Source organism: Notamacropus eugenii, chromosome 6 (assembly GCF_028372415.1).
Source record: "Notamacropus eugenii isolate mMacEug1 chromosome 6, mMacEug1.pri_v2, whole genome shotgun sequence".
NCBI classification, from domain to species: domain Eukaryota; kingdom Metazoa; phylum Chordata; class Mammalia; order Diprotodontia; family Macropodidae; genus Notamacropus; species Notamacropus eugenii.
The window spans coordinates 140,408,633-140,424,749 of record NC_092877.1 but is presented as its reverse complement, the minus strand read 5'-3'; the positions used below and the strand labels follow the sequence as shown (position 1 = coordinate 140,424,749).

The 16,117-nt window shown below is 38.7% G+C and overlaps 1 long non-coding RNA gene across 1 annotated transcript in view; it reads left to right on the top strand.

Moving 5' to 3' along the window:
- The window catches only part of LOC140511891 (uncharacterized), a 72,636-nt gene that overhangs the window by 55,684 nt on the left and 835 nt on the right, over window positions 1-16,117 (top strand). Inside the window, exons 4-5 of the long non-coding RNA XR_011969705.1 lie at window positions 2,455-2,501; window positions 15,959-16,099. This is a non-coding gene — a long non-coding RNA (uncharacterized lncRNA). The remainder of the gene's footprint in view (window positions 1-2,454; window positions 2,502-15,958; window positions 16,100-16,117) is intronic.

The following is a 16,117-nucleotide window of genomic DNA, read 5'->3' as shown; positions in this document are numbered from 1 at the left end:
TGTATGGTGGAAACTCAGAGGTACTTTAATTTACTTTTGTCTAATTACTAGCAATTTGATTTTTTCCCACATGGTTATTAATAGCTTAGACTTCTTCCCTTGAGAATCTTTCTTTGTTTTAAATGTTTACTCTGCTAATCATGGCATTTGCTAGTGTACTGATTGGGAATACGGTGGGTATAAGGCAATTGAGGGGGAAAGAGAGAAGAAATTGAAATAGATCTGAGACTGAGGAGTTTATAAGTCTGTCTCTAGCTGAGGGTTTGGAGCCAACAAAAGGTCCAAAGACAATTGAAGATCCTCCCATTCTACTTCTCAGAGTGTTTGTACCAGGAAACTCATCTGGGAAACAAGTAGGGTGAAGGGCAAATAGGAGTGCCTGGACAAACCTGATCCCCAGACCCCACCTTCACTTCCCCTACACACCCACACACAACTGCTACATAAGCAAATGGTTTCTGTGCAGTATGACTTTTCTTATGTTTATAGAGGTTCCCATTATGGCAGAAGACTTTCCCCATACTCATCACATTGAAACAGTTTCTCTACAGGACAAATTTACAGATGTACAATAGAGGATTCCCTCTGACTAAAGGCCTTCACAGCATTTGGTATTTTTATGCCATTTTCCCCAGGATAAATTTTCTGATGTTGAATAAGAAATTATCTTTCATTTTCTCACCTTCATGACCTTCATATAATTTTTTAATCTAATGTGTATTCTATAAAACTAAGTTAGGTCGAGTGGCACCTGAAAGCTTCCTAGAAAGAGATTCTCTTACATTTCTTTTACATTTAATTAGATTTGGAAGCTGTCTTTCCAAATGTGATAGCCAAGAACTGAAAGGAGGTGGGAGGGGGAGCAATGTCCAAAATCGACTATGCTGTAAAAACAAATGACATCAATAAAACATATTTCAAATAAACAACCTGAGTTTTAGAATCTGGAGGAATGGGCATAAAGCCTGAATTTGACACATAAATGTGTGATAATTGTCTTTGCTTCTTCCTAACTCATCGACCCTCAAGAAAATTGAGAACAAGAAATGGAGAAGACATTGCAAAAAGTCCATTACTGATTGTCTTGAGGGCTGATCCTGGTTCTCACTGCTGGCTTCTGGCATATTTCTTCACACTTTATTTTGATCCTGATTTTGACCCACTTTCTATTCCAGATGTTGATTCTGCCCACAACACTTTACCTTTATTCCCTGTTAACCAGGTTACTAACCTTGGCCCACTTCTCAGTTCTTCTGAACCATCTCATCAGCAATACCTCCCCTGCTCTCATTTTTCCCAGGCTGTATCAAACAAGCCCCATGGATCCATGGCCCAGTGGTATCACACACAAATAGAAGAGGAAGAGGCACCACTAAAGGATGCATAGGGATCTCTGCAGGTTCATGTTGACTTAGAAAACCACATATTAACACTATCTATATTTCAATGAGGGCAGCTAGGTGGCATAGTGGATAGTGCACTGGGCCTGGAGTCAGGAAGACTGATCTTTATGAGTTCAAATCTGGCCTCAGATACTTACTGGCTGTGTGACCCTCAGCAAGTCATTTAACCCTACTTACCTCAGTTTCCTCATCTGTCAAATTAGCTGGAGAAGAAAATGGCAAACTAGTATCTTTGCCAAGAAAACCCCAAATGAAGTCACAGAAAGTCAGATGTGACTGAAACTTAAACCATATTTTAATGTATTTTTAATTATTCTGTTAAATATTTCCCAATTGCTATTTAATTCAGTTTGGGTGGTACTAGGAAGTGTTCTGGGCCTCATGTGGCCCACTGGCTGTGTGTTTAACATATTTGCAGTATGGTTCACCAACAGTGTACCAACATTCCACCTTATGATAGGTTTAATCATTGCATAGGGTTTGGTTTGGTTTTGTGTAGAACTTACTCTCCCAACCTCCACTAACACTGGTGTCCTGGGCCCCCTGCGACCCTTAGATCTCAGTAACTCCTCTCCTTCTGACTCAGTCTGTGACATCCTCTTGCCTGAGGAGCAGGTTCCCTATATTGATAAAAACTAAGGAGCGGTCAGGAAGCAGAAGGTGACAGGATCTTAGATTGAGAGCTAGAAGACATCACATCTAATACCTTCCTTTCAATGATGGGAGAACTGATATCCAAAGAGCTTAGTGGCTTGTCCCAGGTCATATATGTCAATGATTCAAACCCAGATCCTCTGACTGCAAATCTCATACTTTTTTCCACTATGCCACAGAGAGATATAGGATGATGCCCTAAGTGCATAGCAGGGACAAAGGAATGTGAGGTTTTTGCTGTTTATTTGTCTTGTTTTAATTTAGGATAGGGATGACCTAAGCATGTTGTTTTTTTTTTCAAACCTAAGGGAAGGAAATAGCAGAAATCAAAGGATCATAGATTTAGAACTGGGAGAGATCTTCGTATTACCTAGTCTTATCTCCTTATTTTCTACAGGAGGAAAGTGAAGGGCGGGAGATCATGGCTTATAAAAGATCATACAGGTAAGTTGTAGAGCAGGGATTTGAACTCTGCTTCTTTATTTCCAAATCAAACTTCTTCTTACATTCTATTATGCCTCTGGAAATGTTGAATATGTATGAGGAAAAAAAAATCCCAATGGTGGATCTCAAGGCAAAATGCCTTCCACACTCAGAGAGAGAAATATGGAAGTCACTCACATAATGTAGCAGATCATGTTTGTGTATGTGTATGTGTTTGTGTATCATGTTCTGATTTGTTATGCGATTTCTTTCATTTATCTTAGTCTGACTACATAGCATGACTATAGTGAAAATATACTCAATAGGAAAGTATATGTAGAATCTATACAGAATTGTATGCAGTCGTGGGGAGGGAGGGGGGTAGTGGGGGGTAGGTGGGGGGGATAAAATCGCAATTGTATGGCAGTGATTGTTAAACATTAAAAAATAAAAAAATAAAAAAAATAAAAAAAAAAAAGAATATGTATGAGGGAGCAATGGAGCAAAGTCTTGGAGGAGATCTGAGGAAAGAGAATGAAGAGAAAGCAAGCCTTGGCAAGGAGAGGCACTATCAAAGTTTGTGGGAGAAAAGAGAAAGGGGGAAAGAAAAAGAACCAAAATTTATTGAATGCCTACTATGTGCTAGGCACTTTACAAATATCCCATTTGAGCCTCACAATAACTTTGGTGCCTTTAATATCTTTATTTTACAGTTAAGGAAACTGAGGCAAGCAGAATTTATAAGTGACTTTCCCAGGGTCACATAGTAAGTTCTTGAGGTCAGATTTTAATTTAGGTCTTTCTGACTCGTGATCCAGAGCTCTATCCACAGTGCTGTTGCATTAGAACATGGAAGGTTTTAGAGAAATGCAAGAAATAAGTCCATCCTTATAATGGACAGTGTCTAACTTTTTAATAAAGTCTGTTTGGAGCAAGGCCAGCATTCGGTAGAACTGAACTAATGTAGGCTAGTTTGAATGCTTTGATAGTGATTTCTCATTAGGTTCCTGCTGGATAAGGAATATGGTGAGATGCCTCAAAAGTAACCATGCTTATTTGTTGATTGACTTTGCAGAACTACATGATAAAGGGGAAGGAAGGAAGGATATAGGCATTTATTAAACACCTTCTATGTGTCAAGCTCTGTGCCAAGCATTTTACAAATATCTCACCTGATCCTCATCTCATGTCTGAGAGGGAGGTGCCATTATTATCATCCCCATTTCATGATTGAGGAAACCGAGGCAGACAGAGGTTAAGTGACAAAGTGACTTAAGTGATAAGTGACCAAGGTCACAGAGCTAGTAAGTGTCTGAAATCAAATTTGAACACAGGTCTTCCTAACTCCAGACCCAAAGCTCTATCCACTGAGCCACCTAGATTTCATTAGTAGAGGGAATGTTGGAGGATAGGAGATAGAGTGAGGGAGCAGGAAAAGACAAGCAAAAAACAGAGGGAAAAGATGGTGTTAATAAAATACACACACACACACAAAGACATTCAGAAGATGATCCAGAGGACAATTGTGGTACTATTATATTAAATTATATGTATTTTTGAAGACTCAGTTTATCCAAACCAATAGCAAAACAGAAATCAGAGAAAGTATACAGATGAGAATATATCCCAGAGAATACAGAGTGAAAGAACTCTTCTAACTAAGAATGCCAAAGTTCATGGGTTCATACACAATTCTCCTTTTTGTTCTTCTTTGTACATTGGGATCTTCATGTTTGTTGATGTTTGTTAAGTTTATAATTTTGTTTTGCCCTGGACTTGTGACATCATTGGTCTAGACTGGGAGTTCCCCATAAGGAATTCCCCATGCCAGTGCAGATAGGCAGCTAATGTGCCACATATGGTCTTAGTGACAGTATGCCTGAGGGAAAGGCAGCAGTCTTGAGGGTGGAGGTGTCAAACACCCAGCCCCAGCATTCCTAAGAGCATCTGAAACCAGACGGAAATGTAATTGGGAAATATCTGACAACATAAATAAAAATACAATAAGGCATACATGCAAAAATATTTTTTAAAAAACCCATTAAAACATGATTAAACTCACATTCTACAGCTAAGTCGATATGCAGCTCATTTCTGGGTCAGTGACCCCCATTTCTATTTGAGAGTGACATTACTTCAATCAAAAGGATAGAGAGCCAGCCTGGGGGTCATGAAAACCTCAGCTTAAATCCTGCCTCTGACTGTGCCCCAAGCAACTCTCTAAATTCATGAGAAACACATTTTTATTTTGTTTTGTTTTATAAAAAGAGAAGCTTAAAAAAAAAGTTACCATAGTTAGAGTAGTCATTCATTCTCCAATTTTATTCAGTGATATATGTCCCTGGACAAAATTCTCCTCACAGCAGGACCTTTCTGCAAGATATTCCAACCTCTTGACCCCTGTTACTTTATAAATCTACAAGTATGCACTGGGGAGCCTGATGGATTTCTTGAGCTCAGGAGTTCTGAGCTGCAGAAGGTTAGGCTGATCAGATGGCCAACTAGGGTCTGTATTAAGATGGCAAAACCCTGAGAGAAAGGAGGGGGTGGGGTGCAACTGGGCTGGATAAGGAGGAGAGAACTAGCCTAGATCAGAAATGGAGTGGGATAAAGCTGCTGCACCAATCTGAGTGGGATTAGGCTGCTGAATTCCAGACCAGCTGAGATGGGAAGAACCAGTCTTAAAAAAAAAAAAATTATAACTCTTTGCCTGTACTCCAGGAAGCTAGGATTTGTACATACTCCTTAACTGAAAGTCATTTGGGGTGGTAAAAAAAAAAATCAGTAGTTATTCCTGCAAGTGCCTAATGCATTATGAAATTAATGCCAACCTCTCTCACTGTCATAGTGAAAAGCATTTTCAGAAGCTATAGATCTGCAGAGATTTAGTCTAATAATTGGTTTCTCTGGGATTGTAGAGTTTGCTTGCCTACAGCACATGCTCAAGGGACAACATTTTCAGGGCATTTAATCTTCATGCCCCATTATTTCAGCATTTCTTACTGCAAATGTCATGGAATCTTGGAGTTGGAAGGGACCCCTAATTCAATCCATATCAGGACAAGAATCCCCACTACAATATATGAAGACATTCAGTAAAGAGGAACCAAGAGAGCCCAGCCCACTTCAGCTGGTGATGACTGGGATCTCCTTTGGGGGCAGGGGCTGTCTTTTGCCTCTTTTTCTATTCCCAGTACTTATCATAGTGCTTAGTACATAGTATGCCTTTAATAAATGTTTATTGATTAACTGAGTGAGTGAATGAGTGAAATGAAAAAAGTAGACTGAAAAATGGTAAATGTCTGAAGAAAGAACTGAACTGAAATGTTACTGATTTTAAGCCTGTGGCTGTCTTCGTTATACCACCTAGCTGCCTCTAACATGATGATGATGATGATGGTGGCCATGCTGTTGCTGCAGGAATGGAGTAGTGCAAACAGCACCAGACATAGAGTCACATGAAAGCTGGGTTCAAATTCTACTTTCAATACAACCTCCTGGCCAATCGATGGCAAGTTACTTAATACAACTAGTTGTTTTCTTGTCTGTAAAATGGAGGTGTTAGATAAGATAATCCTTGAAGTTCCCTTCACCTCTGAACCTATGAACTAACTAAATATATGCATACACATACAAACACATATATAATTCTGTTTGTTGACAAATGAATAGTAACCTGCACTGGAAAGTGGTACAGAATAGAGGTTAGAGATCTGGCCTTAGAGTTAAGAAGACATGGGTTCAAATTCTGTCTCTGATACCTATGAGATACCTGGAGGAGACACCAGATTTCTAAGTGGCCAAGCCACTCTCTAAGAGTCTAAATTCCTTTGTGGGGAGAGGTGCTCCCTAACCTAGTGAAATCACAGGTCCAGTTCATTATGATGCAAGCATGTTAAGCATTAGTCTTAGTTTAGCCATTACCTTGTAGGAAGAACTTGGGCAAATATTTTAACACCAGTCCTCCTTCTATAAAACTGGGGTCACTCATAGAAAAGTGTTAGATTTGCAATCTGGTTTGAATGGGTTCAGATCCCACCTCTGCCTTGATAGTGGCCATGCTCTCAGGATCTTAATGTCCTCATCTGAAAAGTGGAGAGAATTATACATATAGTAACTATATGCCAGGTTTGTTGAGGGATCAAATGATATTGTGACTGTAAAGTGCTTTGTAAACCTTAAATCAGCGTGTAAATGTAAAGAATTTTTTTTATAAATTAATTTATTTTTAGTTTTCATCATTCACTTCCATATCCTTTAAATTTTTTCCACCACTTTCACCTCACTTCTCCCCAAGACGGTGTGCTATCTGATATAGGCTCTACATATTCATTCTCATATTTTCACATTAGTCAGGTTGTATAGAAGAATTAGAGAAGAAGAACCATGAAAAAGAAAAAAACAAAAAGAGAGCAAATAGTATGCTTCGATCTGCATTCAGACTCCATATTTCTTTCTCTGGATGTGGATGGCATTTTCCATCATGAGTCTTTTGGAGTTGTTTTAGGTCTTTGCATTGCTGAAAAGAGCTGTCTATCAGTCAGTCATCACACAGTGTGATTGTTACTGTGTACAATGTTCTCCTGGTTCTGGTCACTTCGCTCAGCATCAGTTCATATAAATCTTTCCAGGTTTTTCTGAAGTCTGCCTGCTCATCATTTCTTATAGCACATTAGTATTCCATTACATTTATATACCGCAGCTTGTTCAGCCATCCCTTCAATTTCCAATTCTTGGCCACCAGAAAAATTTCTATAAATATTTTTGTACATGTGAGTCCTTTTCCCATTTTTTTGATCTCTTTGAGATACAGCCCTAGAAGTGGTATTGCTGCATGGGTACACCCATTTTTATAGCCCTTTGGGCATAGTTCTGAATTGCTCTCCAGAATGGTTGGATCAGTTCAGAACTCCACCAAAAATGAATTAGTGTTCCAATTTTCTCACATCTTCTCCAGCATTTATAATTTCCCTGTTTTGCCATGTTAGCCAGTCTGATGTGGTAGCTAAGAGTTGTTTGGATTTACAATTCTCTAATCAGTAGTGATTTAGAGCATTTTTTCACATGACTATAGATAAATAACTTTAATTTCTTCTTCTGAAAACTGTCTGTTCATATCTTTTGAATGTCAAGACTTATTACTTGTTGGGACCAAGTCTGACTTGAAATCAGTGTTTCCTCCTTCCCCCCTCAGAAATTTTTGGCACTCTTAAGATTTCACAGTTACTTCATGCTGCTCACAAACTTTCCAGGACCCTCATAGCTGAACCATAAATATGATATAATATGTTTTCCCCAGTCTGAAGCAATGAATTTAGAGTCAGGGAACCAGGGTTCACATCTAGGGTCTGCCATTGACCCTTGGGCAAGTCTATTAATCATTTGCATAAGAGTTTAAACTATGGGCATTGGAACTCTGGGTGGGTCATGTTGCAGGGATGTATTTATCTAAATAAGATCTGGAATGCCTCCTTGTGTCCAAGGAAGACTGCAATTTCTACCTTTGAGTTCAGTAGGAAGACTGTGGCTTAATTCTGACTCCCCCACTTTCCTATCTCCAAGAAGGCTATTGGGCTAGAATTCTATCTATTATACATCAGATATTTACAGTCTAGAAGTACAATGCTTTTTTAGGGGTCCTGGACTAAAGCTACTTTCCCTTGTTGCTTCAGTGAGGAGAGTAACAACTTCCTCTTGGACAGCTTCCCTTTCGTTCCCCAAACATTTATTACTCAAAAGACAATCATGGAGAGCAAGCAAACATATTTATTCAAACAAGCAGTAGAGGAGATATTGAGAATGTTGTTTAGATTAGGGTAGGCAATAGAATACATGAATAAATGAGCTCTTCAACTCAGGAGCAAGAAAAAAAATCTCAGCTCAATCAAGGAAAGAATGATTTCTCCAAAGAAACTCATTCTGGAGATGGCAGTGCTAGGTAAGAATCAAGGGACATGTTAGGAGTCTGGCTCTCCCCATATGCCTATGGTGCTAGAGATTCCCATTAGCTATTCCAAAGTTTGCACCTTTTCTTTCTCCTCTTTTCCTTACTGAACGCCACTTCTCTCTTTTTGTATGAGTCTGTAGTCTTTTACAATTACAAAGTGTCACCGGCTCAGGGGTCTTTCAATCAGGAACAAGAAAATCTCAAAACTGTCCTTCAGGAAATTGTCTCAACCCTCCCTGGGTGAGAGTGTTATGCCTGTAAAATGAGTAACTTGGACTAGATGATCTTCCAGGTGTCTTCCAGCTGTCATTCTCCTGAGGGGTACTAACAGTATACTCTAACTGTCATTCAACTCATTAGAATTTTATTCAGATCCTTTTGCCAGCAACAGCACTTCTGAGTAGAACATTCTGTTAAGGAACCCCAGTTCTATTGAAATGTACAATCTTGCAGGACTGTGGATGGTCCCTTTCTAGAATATTAATAACACCTATTTTTTGTCTGTTGGCATGTTTCTGAACTTGGCCAAGTAGAAGCCCTGGAAGAATTCCAGGGACCTGAAAGACTAGATAGCTATGGGTAACCTGTGAAAGTTCCAGCTGGCTGTGATTTCTTCCACTTCTCTATACATCCATTGTCTTTCTTCATCCAGAAAAGGCAGTATTTCCCATTGATAAGGTGCAATAATAGATTATTTCCACCCTGGGGCCTAAAAAAGGAAGGGTGTCCAGACCCACTCAAGAGAATACTACTCAATTCTTTACCTTTCTCCACACCCTGGAGTGCTGATAAATACCAGGCCTTTTCTTTGACTTGGAATAGAGTTTCTTTAGGGTGGGGAAAACAAAACAAAACAAAACAAAAGCATGAACTCAGATGTTCTTTGGAAGTACCTAGAGCCTTTCCATTGTTTTATCTCAAATTTTGAAAAAAACTATTTTGAATTATCAATGATCTAAGAAAAGTCCGGAATTTTTTCTAAACAACCCCCCCCCCCCAAGCTAATGTTTTGTCACATAATTTAAAAGTAATTGGCAATTAAATGTGTGACAATAAAATAATCTGTAGACTCAAGTGGAACTGAGTTCGCATTCTAACTCTGTTACTTGCACATATGCATTTACCTTTTGGGTCTCAATTTCTTCATCTTAATATTAGACTGGAGAGGGTATTAGACAGGATCAGAGGTTCTTAGCCTTTTTATTGTTTGATGGGCCCCTTTGGCAGGCTGGGCAAGTCCCTTGACTCCTTCTCAGAATGTTTTTTTTTTTTTTAGAATGTTTTAAACTACATAAAATACTTAGGGAAGTGAGAGGGTATGAGCTCAAAGGAGATTTTGAAGCAAATGAGAAGGCAACCAGATGAGCGTATAGATAAATGTGGACTGCGTAATCAGAGATGTGGTGGTGGTGGTGATGATGAGGTGTCTTGCTATGGGACAGTGTCCTCTCTGACACCTGAAGAAATTGGGATTATTCTGGGAGTGGTGCACAATGAAAAAGGAGAGTCCATGGGGCAAGTTCTACAACGCACTGGCAAAAACTGCTTAGAAGGGAGAACTTCAAATGGATACCTTGGAAGTTCTGGTTACATGGGGATTATGGAGAAAGGGGAGAGACTAGGTAATTAAACAGGTCATGAATCAGAAAATGAAGGCAGAAAGTGGGCAGAAAGAAAGGATGGATAATGAAGAGAGTAAAAGAAACTCTCTGGAAAGAGACACAAAAAATGAAATTTGAAAAAGTAATGAACAGAACTATTGAAGAGGATAAGAGGAAAGGAGAATTTACTTGATTAACTGAGAGGATAAAATTGGCGGGGGGAGAGAATTAGATATTCAGATAAAAGCAGGAAAGATAAATAAAATAATAAGCAAGATTCCAATATGCAGGGGAAACACAAGAGGAGAGGATGAGGGTGAGGGAAAAAGAGCAAGTAAGAATAGGACCACCTTAAAAAAGATTAAATTAATTAAATAAATATAGTATTGTGTTACAGGAGAAGGAAAAAATAGTAATTTGAAAAAAACATATTAGAGGCAAATAGAGGAAGATATAAACCAACTCACATAACTTTAAATGCAGGCTGATTAAACAGTCCCATAAAACAGTATTAACTGTTTATGTAAAACATAAAACTGATTAAAAAGTTCTGGAAAAGAGAATAAAACCTTACAATTTTTTGCTTATAAGAAACACATTTCAAAAACAAAAATATACACAAAATAAAACTGAAGAGATGGAAAACATTTGTTATGCATCAAATGAATCCAAAAAAGTGAATTCAAAAAAGCAAATCCAAAAAAAGCAGGAGTTATAATCATGCTGACAAAGCAAAGACATTCAAAAAACAAAAAGCAATAAACAAGGAACTACATTATACTAAAAGAATCATAGTCAACAAACCAAGATCAGTAATAAAGTTAGATGTTCTAAATGCCTTAGCATCCAAATTCATAAAGGAAATATTATCTGAACTTCAAGAAGACATACACAGTAGAACAATAGTAACAGGGGACTTAAATATCCCTCTCTCAGTTTTAGACAAATCCAATAGAAAGATAAACAAAAGGGAAGGTGTGGAACTGAACAAATTGCTGGAAATATTTGAATTAAAAGGCAATGGCATCTTCTAAATGGGAAGGCAAAAGGATATACATGTTTCTATCACCACATGACATTTTTACAAAAGTTGACTACAAATTATGGCACAGAGATATTACAAACAAATAGTTACTACATCCTTTACAGATCAAAATGTAATATAAGTACTCAGTGATTCAGGGATCACAAACAAAAGACACAGACCCAAATTAAGATTTAACAATGAAATCTTAAATATTGAGTAAGTCAAAGACAAATCATAGAAACAATTAATAAATATGTGAAAGAGAATGATAATGAAACCAACATACTAAAATATCTGAGATGCAACTAAAGTAATCCTCAGAGGAAAAATCATTTCACTAAAAATATACATAAACAAAGCAGAAAAAAGAGAATTAATGAATCAAATATGCATTTTTTTTAAATTAGGAAGCCAGCAAATATACAAACCTAAGTATATTCTTCTGTCTTCTCCTATAGGTAGCAACCTTTTTCGTGTAAAGGTCAAGTGAAATAGATTGAGCTCAGGAGAGAGTTAAGGCAAGTTAGACTGTGGGAGCTCTGAGCTAACTTGATTGGGTGTATCCACATTAAACACCCTCCTTACACCAGGGTCTCTTAATCTTTTTTTTTTTCTGTTGTAGACCTGCTTCCCTGTGGTTGCTCCAGGAAATGTGAGAGCATTGAACTCACTTGTCCGATGACCTTTCATTCAGTCATTTCCACTTTCTTGAACTCAGTTTCCTCATCTGTAGGAAGAAGAGAGTTGGTCTACATGAGCTGTTAGGTTCCTTAAAATCCTGACATTGTGAGCTCCACAGTAACTCAAGAGTTGCAGCATTTTGATGGCCAAAAATAACAAGATAAGCAAATGGTAATAGGAGATAGGGTTGGAGATTTCCTCCTTACAAAGGTTCAAACAGTAACTTGGAAATTAAGATTCCTCAGTACTTCTAATTTTCTTAAGACTGCTTATTGACTGTACACTTCTTTCTTCCTTTCTCTGTGGCTTAAAAATATGTCTTTATTGATATTTGTTAGGTTTTTATACCACTGTCACATCCCAATAATTGCTCTCTAACTTGAATACTCCCTTATTACAAAGAAATAGTTAAACAAAACCAATTATAATGACAATTGCATTTGACCAAATATACAGCATTCTGCACCTATATTCCACCACCTTTCTCTCTATGAAGAGGAGAGGAGTGTGTTTCATTATTGCCACTGGAATAAATTAGGTTTCACAGTTCGCATTTTGGTGTCTTATAATAATATTTTCATTTATTATTAAAAATACTTACATTTATTACTGCCAATATATGCCATTTTCTTAGCTTTATTTTCTTTGTTTCTTCCGTTTCTCTCGATTTTTCATATCATTTTTAAAAGCACAATAATACTCTATTACATTTATATTTTATATTTATATTTATACATTTATTCAGTCTCTAATCCAAGAGAAGTCACTTTATTTATGGTTTCTTGTCACCAAAAAAGTGTTCCTGTGATTATTAAAATGTATACAGTTCCACATCCAGAGAAAGAACTATGGAATTCGATCACAGAATGTAGCAGATAATTTTCTTTTGCATTACGCTTTGGTTTGTTTTATGATTTCTCCTATTCATTTTAATTCTTCTATGGAACATGACTAAGGTGAAAATGTATTTAATAGGAATGTATGTGTAGAACCAATATAAAATTGTATGCCGACTGGGAGAGGGAGAGAGCAAGGAGGGAGGAGGGAGGGGAAGGGGGAAAAAAATCTAAGTTATATGGAAGTGATTGTAGAACACTGAAAACAAATAAAATAACAATAAACTTTAAAAAAATAAAATAAAATTTATACAGGATATTTTCTTCTTGACTTTACCTTTCTTGGTGTATAATTGCCCTGCGCGCTTACGTTTGTCAGCTTACAAGTCTCTTAGGATCAAGGCTATATAGCTACAAGGGGTCTCAGAGGTCATTTTGTCCAACCCTTCATTTTACAGATGAGGAAACTGAGGCTCAGAAAAGCGAGGTAGGACTTGTCTAAGGTTACATAAGCAGCAAGGAGTAGAGCTGGGATTTGAACTCAAGTTCAGATAGTCTAAGGTCATCGTTCTTTGTGTGTACCACTCTTCCTCCAAAAGATGACAAGCTCCTGATCTCGTACCCTGCTCTTTCAGATGATGGAAAGTATCACATTTGCTAAATACTTTGAAATGCTCAGATAAAAGTTGCTGTGTAAGTTTTCTTTTTAAAATCTTGTTGTTACAAGCCTTTAGTCTCAGGCAGCTATTGCCGACGTTGTCTGAGTCAGCTTTCTTCAATGTTTTTCAATGGTTCTTTCTCTTGCTCTCCTGGTTGTTTGTTTTTCCCTTTAAACTTTTTTTCTTTGAAATATTTTCCATCCAAGTGGCCAGAACCTGGATTATCCAGTTATCCAACTCATTACTAGAATCTTATCAAGAGTCTCCAAAGGAAGATTTTCTAAGTGGTTCTGGTTTCCTCCCTCCTTTAGGTTTACTAAAGGTCAAGAAAACAAGCAAGTCCCGAAAGAGATCACCCAGCTGGAGGACTGGGCAGCTTCCCTCCATGTGAGAGTGGAGGCTTTGGTTAGGAAGGATGGAGTGAACTTTTCAAAGTCCTTCTCTATTCTGGAGAAATCAAGCCCAGTAACACCTGGGCATTTAGGCAGGAACTGACAAAGGCAGAAAAGATTTTCAGAGTAGACATTCTGAAGAATTGCACTTGGATTTCTTTCCGGATCTGTTTAGAGGGACCACTAGATAAGACCATCTTAACCCATTCTGATTTAAGTCATTTACTTTCTGCTAGCTTGTCCAAATGAGACTGCTTCATAGCACTGTTTCTTTGGAAGAAGGAGGAGATGCATTAGGAGACTTAGAAGAGGAGACACCCTTAAAACCAGCCCCTCTGGCTTTGACAGAGGATGGAAAATGTCAAATGTGGCAGAGTTACAGGTAAAAACAGTCTATCTTGTCCTTAGTCTGTTGAAGTCATTTTCCCTAGGTAGAGAAAATTTAGCTAAAGCACAAGATTTGAAAGAAAAATCCAGATTCTTGAAGATCAGGCTTAGTATCCTCTGTAGAACATCTCCCCCTTCAAGGTAGCCACACTCCCAGGTGGGGCTCCCCAAAGGATGGTAACTACTACTGTTCTCTCAAGGTTCCATCCATAATCTTCCCCTCTTCTCCATCTATACTCACATTCATAGGTCAGGTTCCAGAAGGTAGCTGACTAAGCTCTATTCTATTCTTTCAGGCTTCTATTAATAAAGTCCCTGAAATCTGCACCCTCTCTCACACTCCCAGATTGGGTCCCAAGAGGGATGACTGCTACATCTCAAGGTTCTAGGGATAACTCTGGGGAACAATACTTCTGATACCATATAAACCCCCCTTGGTGTGAGCCTTCTTAACAATTGGCTAGCTAAACTTAATTTGCTTTTACAGGAGGTATCTACTAAACAGGTATAATAAGAACAGTTGTTAAAAGAGTCCATAGAGAGACTGGGCTCAAATTTGAAGTACAATTGTAGTGAGGTAGGCATGTAGAGAATATATGGACAAAGGGGTGCCTCCCACTTCTTGTTCAGAAGTTATGGGGTCCCTGGAAGTTCCTGGGGCTCCAACAATCAGTGCCTTTCTAGAGTTCCCAGTTGGTATTCCTCTCCTCCATGAAGGGAATTACATTCTCTGAAGCTGCCACCATCTTAAAGAAACTTTTTTTTTTTTTTTTTTGCATCAGGCATCAGCATATCACTACTGTCAACCACTCCCATTCTGGTGGGCCCTCCTATTATCCCAATTCTACTCTGACTGCTTATGGGACCCCTGGATCTCCTGAACTTACAAAGCTGCCTGGACATTTACATCTTGGAATACTCATTTGCCTGAGATCAGGAAAATAACACAAAGAAACTGAGATTACAGTGTGTTATGAAGTTAGAAAGCCCCCATGGTGGGAGGTAGGGGAGAGAGGAATGAGAGAAGAGGGTTGGGCCAATCTCCCACCTGATCCTGAGTAGTCCTGATTCTTCATAGCTAAAGGAAGAACAATGTAGGAGCAAGCCATTGAATGGGAACAGAGTTAGTGAAGACTTCTCAGGGGTGTGAGACTCCTCCCTAGAGTAGAAGAGACCTTAGGCCCAGGTTTCGATTCCTCCAGGGTCAGGTGATTTCCATATAAGGCTATACAGTGCATTAGGATCAATGATTAGACAGAGTTCACTAACTTCTCAATACCTAATTTCCATAGGCGCAGGTAGTCTGTAGCCCTCACTGTAGTCTGCCTGATTTGCCTAAATTCTCAATGCGCAATTTGCATGAGTCCTCAATGTTTCATTTGCATATGTTGGGCTTTTTAATGGTCCAGGAAGCAGGTTCCAAAAGGGATTGGTTAGATTTATTGCCTAGAATGTAAGACCATGCTTCTCAGCCAATGAGAATAATGGTCAGTGGTGGGTGGGAGGGGGATTTCCCCGTTAGGGTCTATATAAAATGCCATTCTGCTTCTGTAAGGCACCTCCGACTCCAGCTTTACTGGTGAAGAGACTGCCCGCTTCTCGGGAGAGCCGAATAAAGGAGATTTTCTATTTTTACTTTGAGATGCCTCTGAGCAGTCAATTTGAGTAAGGGGGGGGGGGGGGGGGGGGGGTCATGCTATCCCACACACCATCATTCTTGTATATCTGCTTGGCTCTGACATAGAGTAATCTGTGAGTCATCAATTCTTCTGGTTCTATCACTGATGGAAGTCTCTGTCATCACATAGTGGAAGTCCCTCACTTAAGGGTTGGAAACTGGCTTGCTAATGTTCCAAGGGTGGATTTAAACCAAGCAGAGAACATCTGCACTTGTTCTATACAGCTTGTCGGTAAGGGCAAATCTGAATAACCTCCCTTTGTTACACAGGGTGCCCTTGGAGTGAATACAGGGAGTCTGTGGACTTGCTGGTTCAACTGGGTCAGAAAGGAGAAAGATAGTGCCAGCTCATCAGTTCTGGATAAAAGTGGATATGAAACTGCCTTCAGAGAAGGCCAAAGCTTTGGGAAGGCAAGTGTCAAGCAAATG